Raw genomic sequence first — 8,184 nt, forward strand, 5'->3', positions numbered from 1 at the left:
GGCACGAAGAGGTCCTACGGCCTGTGTAAGGCCAGACTGCCCCTGCACTAGCTCTCCGAGGGCAGGGAGGGGAGGCCTTGCAGCAAGCTACCGGTCACGATATGGAGCTCTTTCTCACAATTCTGGTACTTGAAACTAAAGCAAAGTTTTGTTGAGGTGAGAAGCAAAAAGAAGGATAACACTCACAGGACTGCTCACTGACTTATCCAGCAAAGGACACACCTGGGCAGTGGGGGATATGAGTAGCTGGAGATCTGAATTAGGTATCTTTATTTTTTACTTTGTATTAATTTTATTTTGAGACAAGGTCTTGTACAGTGAGTGGCCCAGGCTGGCCTCAAACTTAGTGATCTTCCTGCCTTGCCCTACTAAGCTTGGATTAGAGGTGTACACCATCATGCCTCGCAGAAGTAGATATTTTTTTAAAAATCCAATACATTTTTCTTTTACTAGATCATTTCTCAGTAAGTAATTCTTAAGTAACAGGAGGGGGATTCTATAGGAGAGAAAAAAATCTCCTAATGACTTTGTCCCGTCAAAGAGCAAAATGACAACAATTTAATTTAATGATCTTAATTAGCTCTATTTCTAATTCTAGAATCAGGAACATAAAATAGAGTTAAGTGCTCTGTTGGGCTGATCAGCAAAGCTGGTTTTATAGATAGAAAAATGCTACAAAGAAAGCAGAACCAAAAGAACAAAGAGCGTATCGGCCATTTCAAAGTGACTTTCCTTATAAGGTAGGGACAAGGAGGCCGAACAAGAGAAAATAACTGACTAATTGATAATGGGTTATTTCGGGCAACATACTTTTATAAAGATTAAAACTGAGGAAACTTCATTCTGCTTGGGAAACATAGTTGTTCTCTCCTTAATCCAGATTTGTTGGAAGGACTGATAAAAGCTTAGTTTTGGAACTCCTTCGATAAGCACTGGTGAGTGGTTCCATCTTGATTTTTAGCCTGGTTTGGTCAGGCCCAGAACAGGTGCTTAGTCTGAAGCAATGGCCCCTATGATTCTTATTTAACAGTCCTCAAGAGCACCTATCAATAAAAGCTATGGCCATTTAATATTGTTGCAATTTCTTAACCTGCGTGACTTTAGAGCTCACAGAAAAGCATTCCTGAGTCACAGGCAAAGGAATAAAACTCATTTTCTTCATGCAATGAACGATCTCGTTTGGAAGGAGGAGGAAGGTGGCTGGATGTAGTAAACACAGGACAGGCAGTGCAAGAGGGACGAAGTTTCTTCACAGGTCAGAGGAGACTATACATGCCTCAGAGGACTGCCTGGGAAGATACGAGGCTGCCAGTGCATCCTCACTTTGAACAAAGGCTCTCAGACAATCACAGGCCTCACAAAGCAAGACACTGAGCTGCGTCTGAGTGCCATGCTAGGCTGAAGACGGCCGGCTTCCTACAAGGCAGCCAGGGGGAAAGGAGAGGCAAGGGCTGGCCTTTCTTCTTCTTATCGGCCTCTTAAGGGGCATGAGTAGCTGGGGGCAAGAGAGGAAAAGCTGAAGGTCACCCCCCACCACCACAAGGCTGCCAACAATGGCATCCGCAAGAGCCTCCTGCGGCTCTACCCTCAGCTACAGGGCCAGCTCCTCATAGACCGTGGCCTCAGCTCACCAAACAGAATGCCCAACACTAAACAAAGGCCTCTCTCCAAGCCCATAGGCTTTCTGCCCAGCTGGGTAACTCATCCTTAGTCTTCGTAGAGAGCAAAGACAAACATGCAATTCCACGTCTCTTTAAGAAAAAACGATGGAAGGAAGAAATTCCTCCTCCTGAGGCCAAGGGGTGACAAGTCACTCTTCAGACCAGAATATTCACCTGGCATGGTAGTTGGGGGGGGGTCAGTTTTTGTTATTTCTGTTAGTAATATTACCTGAGAAAGTACCAGACGGACCCCAGTTTGTCTTTCCTACCTTTGCTGTCTGCGACACAGGAAAGAGAGACAGGGTAGGAGGAAGGGCAGATTACTGCTTTAAAAGGTCAAGACCAGGCTTAGCTCTGACCTAATCATCCTGACTTAATGTCTGCTCGCAAACACGCTATGCTGCAGAAATGCCCCAGTGGAACAGCTAGACCAGGAACCTCGCCTTCTGGGACAGTGAGGTTTTCAAAAATAAGGAACGCTTGTTCCTGAGAAAGGGGATGTTATGAAAACCTCAATTCCCTAAACCGTCATCATCAGGCTGCCTTGAGTACAGCAGGGTGACAAGGCCCTGCACACCAAGGGCTCCCCCTACCAGTTGGGTTAGAGCTCTGAGAGGCCCAGGCATGGTTCCTTCTCCACAGAAGCAAGTTACTCAGCTCCCAGAATCCTCTCCTGAGATCAAGGGGCCTCTACAGAGATGCCATCATTAAAGCCTCCTCTCAGGTGTTGGCAGCAGTGGCTCACAAGGTCCCTCCCTCCAGAGCAGCCAGCCGGGCAGAGGTCCAGATGGCACGAGGATCAGTGATCTCCCCGGGTGCCTCCTAACCACAGAGGCACCTAGTGCAGCCCTGCCGGGATGTGTGTGTGGATAGGGGAGGGGTCTCTGGGTGGAGGCTCCGATGAGTAGTCCCCTCCATCTCCTTGACTGAGGCAAAGATCAAACTCGGGGTCTCCTGCATGCTAGGCAAGTGCTTCATCCCCAAGCTGCACTCCCAGGGCCCAGTTTTGTAAAGTGAACATGATTTTTTTTAGTATTACATTTTATTTTTACTGCTTCTTCCAGTACTTCACAATTTTTACAAGTGGTGATCGTTTTAAGCTAAAATACAACTCCTTGAGGCACTATAGAACATGGGAATAACAATGATTTTTAAAACCACAGCCAGCAACAGCAGCCCCTAAAAGCATCAGTATAAAAACACTAAACAAATAACCTCCTTCAACTTCCTTGGACTTGTTTAAAAGAGATTACTGATGGAAAAATCAAATGCAAAATTTTAAAGAATCAGTAACTCTTTTTTTTTCTCTCATTGAGTTTATTGGAACATTTTAGGTATACAGTACAGTTGCATTCATCATTGGGATATTATGCCTTTATATGACAGGTCTTGGTTCTCTTTTTTTCCCCTTGTCCCTGCCCTCCCTTCACCCCCTCCTCCCCTCCCCATTTACAAACACTTTATTTCCTTTTTTCATCTTCTCATATTTTTTTTTATTTTCCCTTATTACCTTTCCCCTACCCTTCCCACTTTCCCTACACCTTTAGCCCTTTTCTTCCTATTTCACAGTGTTATTTATATCATTAGGATCTTATGTACTATTATAGTTTTTCACACCAGAGAAAGTATTCGGTATTTACACATGTGTGACTTATTTATTTCACGTAGGAGTATATCCTCAATATGTATCCATTTTCCTATGAATGAGTCTAATTTCTCAAGAATCAGTAACACTCTACTAAGCTACTCAGAGGAAAATTAAAAGGTTGCTTGTTTATGCCTTGCAACAAGATTTCAGCTCAGAGTTTGGGAATCTACCAAGGCAATGAGTTCATGTGCGTGGGTATTGGAAGGCATTTTTCTGAGAAACAGAGAATACGGTTCTCATCTAATACTAAAAAGGCATTGACCAAATGTTAATTTTGCAGCTTAACTAATTTATAACAACATTTATCAATCTGGTCCCTACTTTTTGAAGAAAACGTCAAAGCCAGCACAGGGCATGTGGGAGCGTTCTCCCGAACGTCTCTCTGCCCGCAGGCCAGGTGTCTCATCCTTCTCTTCCCCAATCTCTTCTTGTCATAGTCTACTGCAGAATGTTAACAGTAATCCTGGATGCCTGACATCCTGCTCAGAGGTGAGATTACAAGAATAAACAAGGCCTGGTCCACGTCATTAAAAGACTTGTAGTCAGCTGAAAGAAAGGATCACAAAAATGGATGACTGGTGCTGCTATTAGACTGTTCATTATATTGAGTATCAATATGCATCTACACAGAATGCTTGGGGAAGATTGTGCAACTTGCAAATACTTCCAATCCCCCACCCACACCTTTTCTGACAGACAGAAGTCAAGGCAGAAAACACTCTAAGAGTCTGATGACTAGGATTTTGCTTAGTCTCTTGCCTGGCTGGCCAGCTGGAACAGAAATATCAACAACAATGTCGAGAGCCAGAATGTGCCTTCTCCAAACAGTTTTGAATTCAAATGCGGAGAGTAGAATGGTGACCTCCAAGGGTTAAGAGGAGGAGGAGTGGAGAGCTAGTATTCAAGGCGCACAGAGCCTCAGTTTGAAGAGAGGAAGACATTCTGGAGACGGAGAGAGGTCGTGACCAAACAACAACGTGAGTGTACTTACTGCCGCTGAGCTGTGGTTAAAATGGTATATTTTGTGATATATACACAATAAAAAATTTTAAGTAGTTTTCTTTTTTCTTTTCTTTTCCTTTGTACTTGGCAAAAGGGAATGTTACCAGTGCTGATGTCTGCCAGGGTGCTGCACAGAATAAATCCAAAGGGCTACAAATTTCTCAAACCCTAATATACAGCGATGTCCCTGTTACTGTTCAGCTGATAATACCACTCTTTCAGTAAACACCCCTATCCTTGATCCTTTTTGGGACATTCAGAGGGGTTCAAGAGGAAATCCCAAGTCCAGGGGGCTAGGAGAGGTCCAAGGTCCTGGACAACCACACTGGACCAAGTCCCATGCTCTTGGACCAACCTTCCCAGAGGACAGTGTCCCCTAACTGCAGGCTGCCAGCGCCAGGCTCTGGAACCTTACCAAGGCCTGGAGAGTGTGGGGCCCTGGGGGCTGGGCAAGTCCCTGCCTAGACTGGAGGCAAGTATCACATTTCCCGACGAGCAGCCTGAAAGGCGAGCTGGCCCTGGAGGCCTCCTGCTCACCTGAGAACCTGACCGCGGCTATCACAGAGACTCCTGGCCCACGAAGCTCCATGCCCCGCTTACTGGTAGCTGAGATTACTCAGTGTCACTGAGTGTAGATCCAAGGCCACCGATGCTGGCCCACCGAGGCATCGGGCACGCATCCCTGCCGCAGGTGAGACCTCCATGTGCCTATCAGCACAACTCACAGCACAGAGCTGACAAGCCCAGTGATGCTTATCTGCAGGACAGCCTGCTGGGCGCCAGGGCAGCTCTCTGCTTTGGTTACAGTTTCTCTGTCAGTGTATCAGAAGCCACGCTGCCCAGGAAGAGGTCGCAGCACTTGCTCAGTGTCCTCTCGTGGGATACAGGTGGAAATCATGGCAGGCTAGGATGGTTCTCTTCCGTCTCCTTTGTCCTGCAGCATCGGGATTTCACTGCTGTCCTGGTATTTGTCCCCCAGCACTACTGTCTCGGGAATAAGGATGACCTCCGCAGCTCTTCCTGTCCTTGCTCTCCCCAGTAACGTTTCCTCAGCCTTTGGATCTTCAAGGATTTCACCACTAACCTCACAGAGAGACCAAAGGATTGATTTAAAATCTAAATTAGCAAACAAGATAATGCATCTGGGATCATTTTTGGCTACTCTCACAAAATATCTGAGATTGGGTAACTTACAGAGAAAAAGCTTTATCTTGGCTCATAGCTCCAGAGACTGGGAAAGCATCAGCAAGATGGAAAAGACGCAAGAGGGAAAAGGAGACAGCTAACCCTCCCCATGTGAAAACCAACAGCCCATTCATGAGAACTCTGTCTTCATGGCCAGCCCCTTCTGAGAGCCTACTACCTTCCAACACAGCGTGAGAGCCAAATTTCACCACGAGTTCTAGCTGGAACAAACCAAAGCACGATCAGTTCAGTTTTATAAAGTAGGTCCTGTGGTTTGTCACTGTTGCTCATGACAGGACAGAGCACCAGTGAGTAAAGAGCTGCCAGGATTCTGCCCAGGATGCAGCCTGCCAAGGAGGATGGGGGAACCCAACCCTGAGTCTTCTTAAAATCCTCAGAAGATAACCCCAACCAGCTGTATAAGAACAACATCCACTGCTGGTGGTGAGATCTCAAAGGGTGTGTTCTTTACAATCTGCTGTGTAGCCTCAACTTTGCTGGATACCCCCTACCAAACAGAACCAGGTTCTCAAGTACACATGGGAAGCTTCAGCTGAGAAATCTCAGCTCAAGTGTCCAGCAAACCTCCAGCATTTGTTCACCAGGAATAAAATTAATACTGTGCTTCCTAAGAAGAGACCCAAACATAGGGAACACTGGCTCAGAAATAGATTCCCCAAAAGAAACAATGATGCCAATAGGAAAAAAGTGCTCCTTTCCTCTTGGAGGGAGGGAGGGAGGGAGAGAACTCTGAATACCTGACATTTAGCTGTTGAAGAATCGAAGCAATTCCAGTGTTTCGGTATTAGCTCAAAGAAAAAAAGAGGGTAAATCATTACAGCTTTTCAACTGCCAAGCGTCTTCTATTGATCATGTGACCATATTTTGCAGAAGAATAGACATAAGATTAGAAGAAATACAGTCCACAAAATGATTTGAAGGAGGCGGATGGAGAAAAAAGGTTGTACGTCTTGTCATCCAGTGCCAATAAGCCATCCTGTTCTCCATTATCAACCCTGCTTGTGACTCTGAAGCTTTGACCTTGGAATCTTGCTGGTCCAGAAGGGACTGCCCTCTCCCGGGGCTGCCCTACTCCAGCAGACAGCGAGACTACCTGCCAACACACCTTTGATCTCCACCCAATCCAGTTCCCCGGGTGAGCCATACCTACCCAGTCCACCTCCTCTATCTGGCTTTCACACCCTAGAGCACAATTCCTCTGCCCTCATCAACCCAGGGCCTGGGAGCCAGGGCCAGCCCCAGAACAGAAAATTATCTATTGCTCAGACTAGCTAATCCAAAGCCCACTTAGCCCACTCCACTCACTCCTTTCTGCAGAAAACACAGTGAAGGCCCCTGGCTCTTTTTCCCCCGGGTCCCTCTGCTCCTAACACTCCCAGTGTTACTCCTGCAGCCCTGTGAGTCAGAGTGTGGCCTCTCTTCTGTTGAGAACCTTGCAGCACCAACTGTCTTTCCATGGGCAGTTGCCATCGCCTACCGGTTGTCCCTACTGGACCTGAATACTAAAGCCTATACGTTATGACAATTTTCTTCCACTACACCGAGCTAGAAAGCTCATTTGTTTAAGTGAAATTCAACTCCCCAGACAGCAAGATGGAAGAGTGTGCACTGAGAAGTACTGAGAATGTGTGAACACTGAAAACGCAGGAGGGAAAGAGGAGTGAGAAAGAGAAAGAAGAGGTCTACGGCAGAGATGAAGAAGACAACTCTTGCTTTACACTTTTTGGGACGTGGCAAAATGATACATAAAATGAAAAATCACTCAAACTGTGAGAAAACACAATGAACCTATTACGATACAGCCAAAGTATTCTGCCTAAGGTCACCAACAAAGGAAAACTAAATAGCCTGGTGTCTGTCTCATATACTTTTTTCTAGTAGGTTCCACCTCCACCTAAAATTGAGAGAAGCTAATGAATATTCAGAATTCAGGCTTGTGGTCAGCTAATCCTCCAGTCTGTGTATACTGTATTTTAATCAAAACACCATCAAGATCTCTTCATCACAAGTAGCTGGCAGAGTTGAGACTTATTATTACAGTTTCGCAGCTGGTTCAGGAACCATTTCTAAAGCTCATTAAGCACTTCCTAACATCTTATCAAGAATCTGTCTGCAAGAAAGAGGGAGACCAGACTCTTGGAGAACTGGAAGTTTCTGAATAAAAAGGTGCTAAGCACATGCACAGTTGGTCTAACAACCTCTGTACTTGCTGCAAAGTGCAGGGGGAGCTGACGGTATTGTGCAGGAAGGGCCGATGTGAAAAGCAATTCACGCAATGCCCAAAGTAGTCCAGGGTGAGGGGCACCAGCCACTGGGCTAAGGATGGTTCCTGTCCACGGTTGGGAGTGGCTTTTCCTTGGAGAACGAGGGGCCTCGAAGGCATGTGAAATCATTTATCTGCCAGAAAGCAGGGCTGACCAGCCTCCTCCCCTAGGAAGTGGGGCAAAATTAAAATCTTCATTTTTTTTCATTTTCATCTTGAAGCATAAAGCCTTTCTCCTACACTTTGAATACTAATAAGGAAATAAGTTTTATGCAATTCTAAACATCTAACACTCATCTAAAAATGAGTATCCCATAAGGGCTGGAGATTTAGCTTAGTGGTTCCACCACCTGCCTTGCAAGAGCAAGGACCTGAGTTTGATCCCCCGTACCAAAAAAAAAAAA

At 45.8% G+C, this 8,184-nt stretch overlaps 1 protein-coding gene and 1 long non-coding RNA gene across 2 annotated transcripts in view; both read right to left on the bottom strand.

Moving 5' to 3' along the window:
• Dapk1 (death associated protein kinase 1) overlaps positions 1-8,184 on the bottom strand; it is a 187,770-nt gene that overhangs the window by 138,583 nt on the left and 41,003 nt on the right. The gene's annotated exons all lie outside the window — the stretch shown is intronic.
• Positions 3,322-8,184, bottom strand: part of LOC104849179 — a 24,453-nt gene continuing 19,590 nt past the window's right edge. Inside the window, exon 3 of the long non-coding RNA XR_776662.2 lies at positions 3,322-5,390. This is a non-coding gene — a long non-coding RNA (uncharacterized LOC104849179). The remainder of the gene's footprint in view (positions 5,391-8,184) is intronic.

This window comes from Fukomys damarensis, unplaced genomic scaffold (assembly GCF_012274545.1).
Source record: "Fukomys damarensis isolate Sample0158 unplaced genomic scaffold, DMR_v1.0_HiC HiC_scaffold_4, whole genome shotgun sequence".
In the NCBI taxonomy this organism is placed as follows: domain Eukaryota; kingdom Metazoa; phylum Chordata; class Mammalia; order Rodentia; family Bathyergidae; genus Fukomys; species Fukomys damarensis.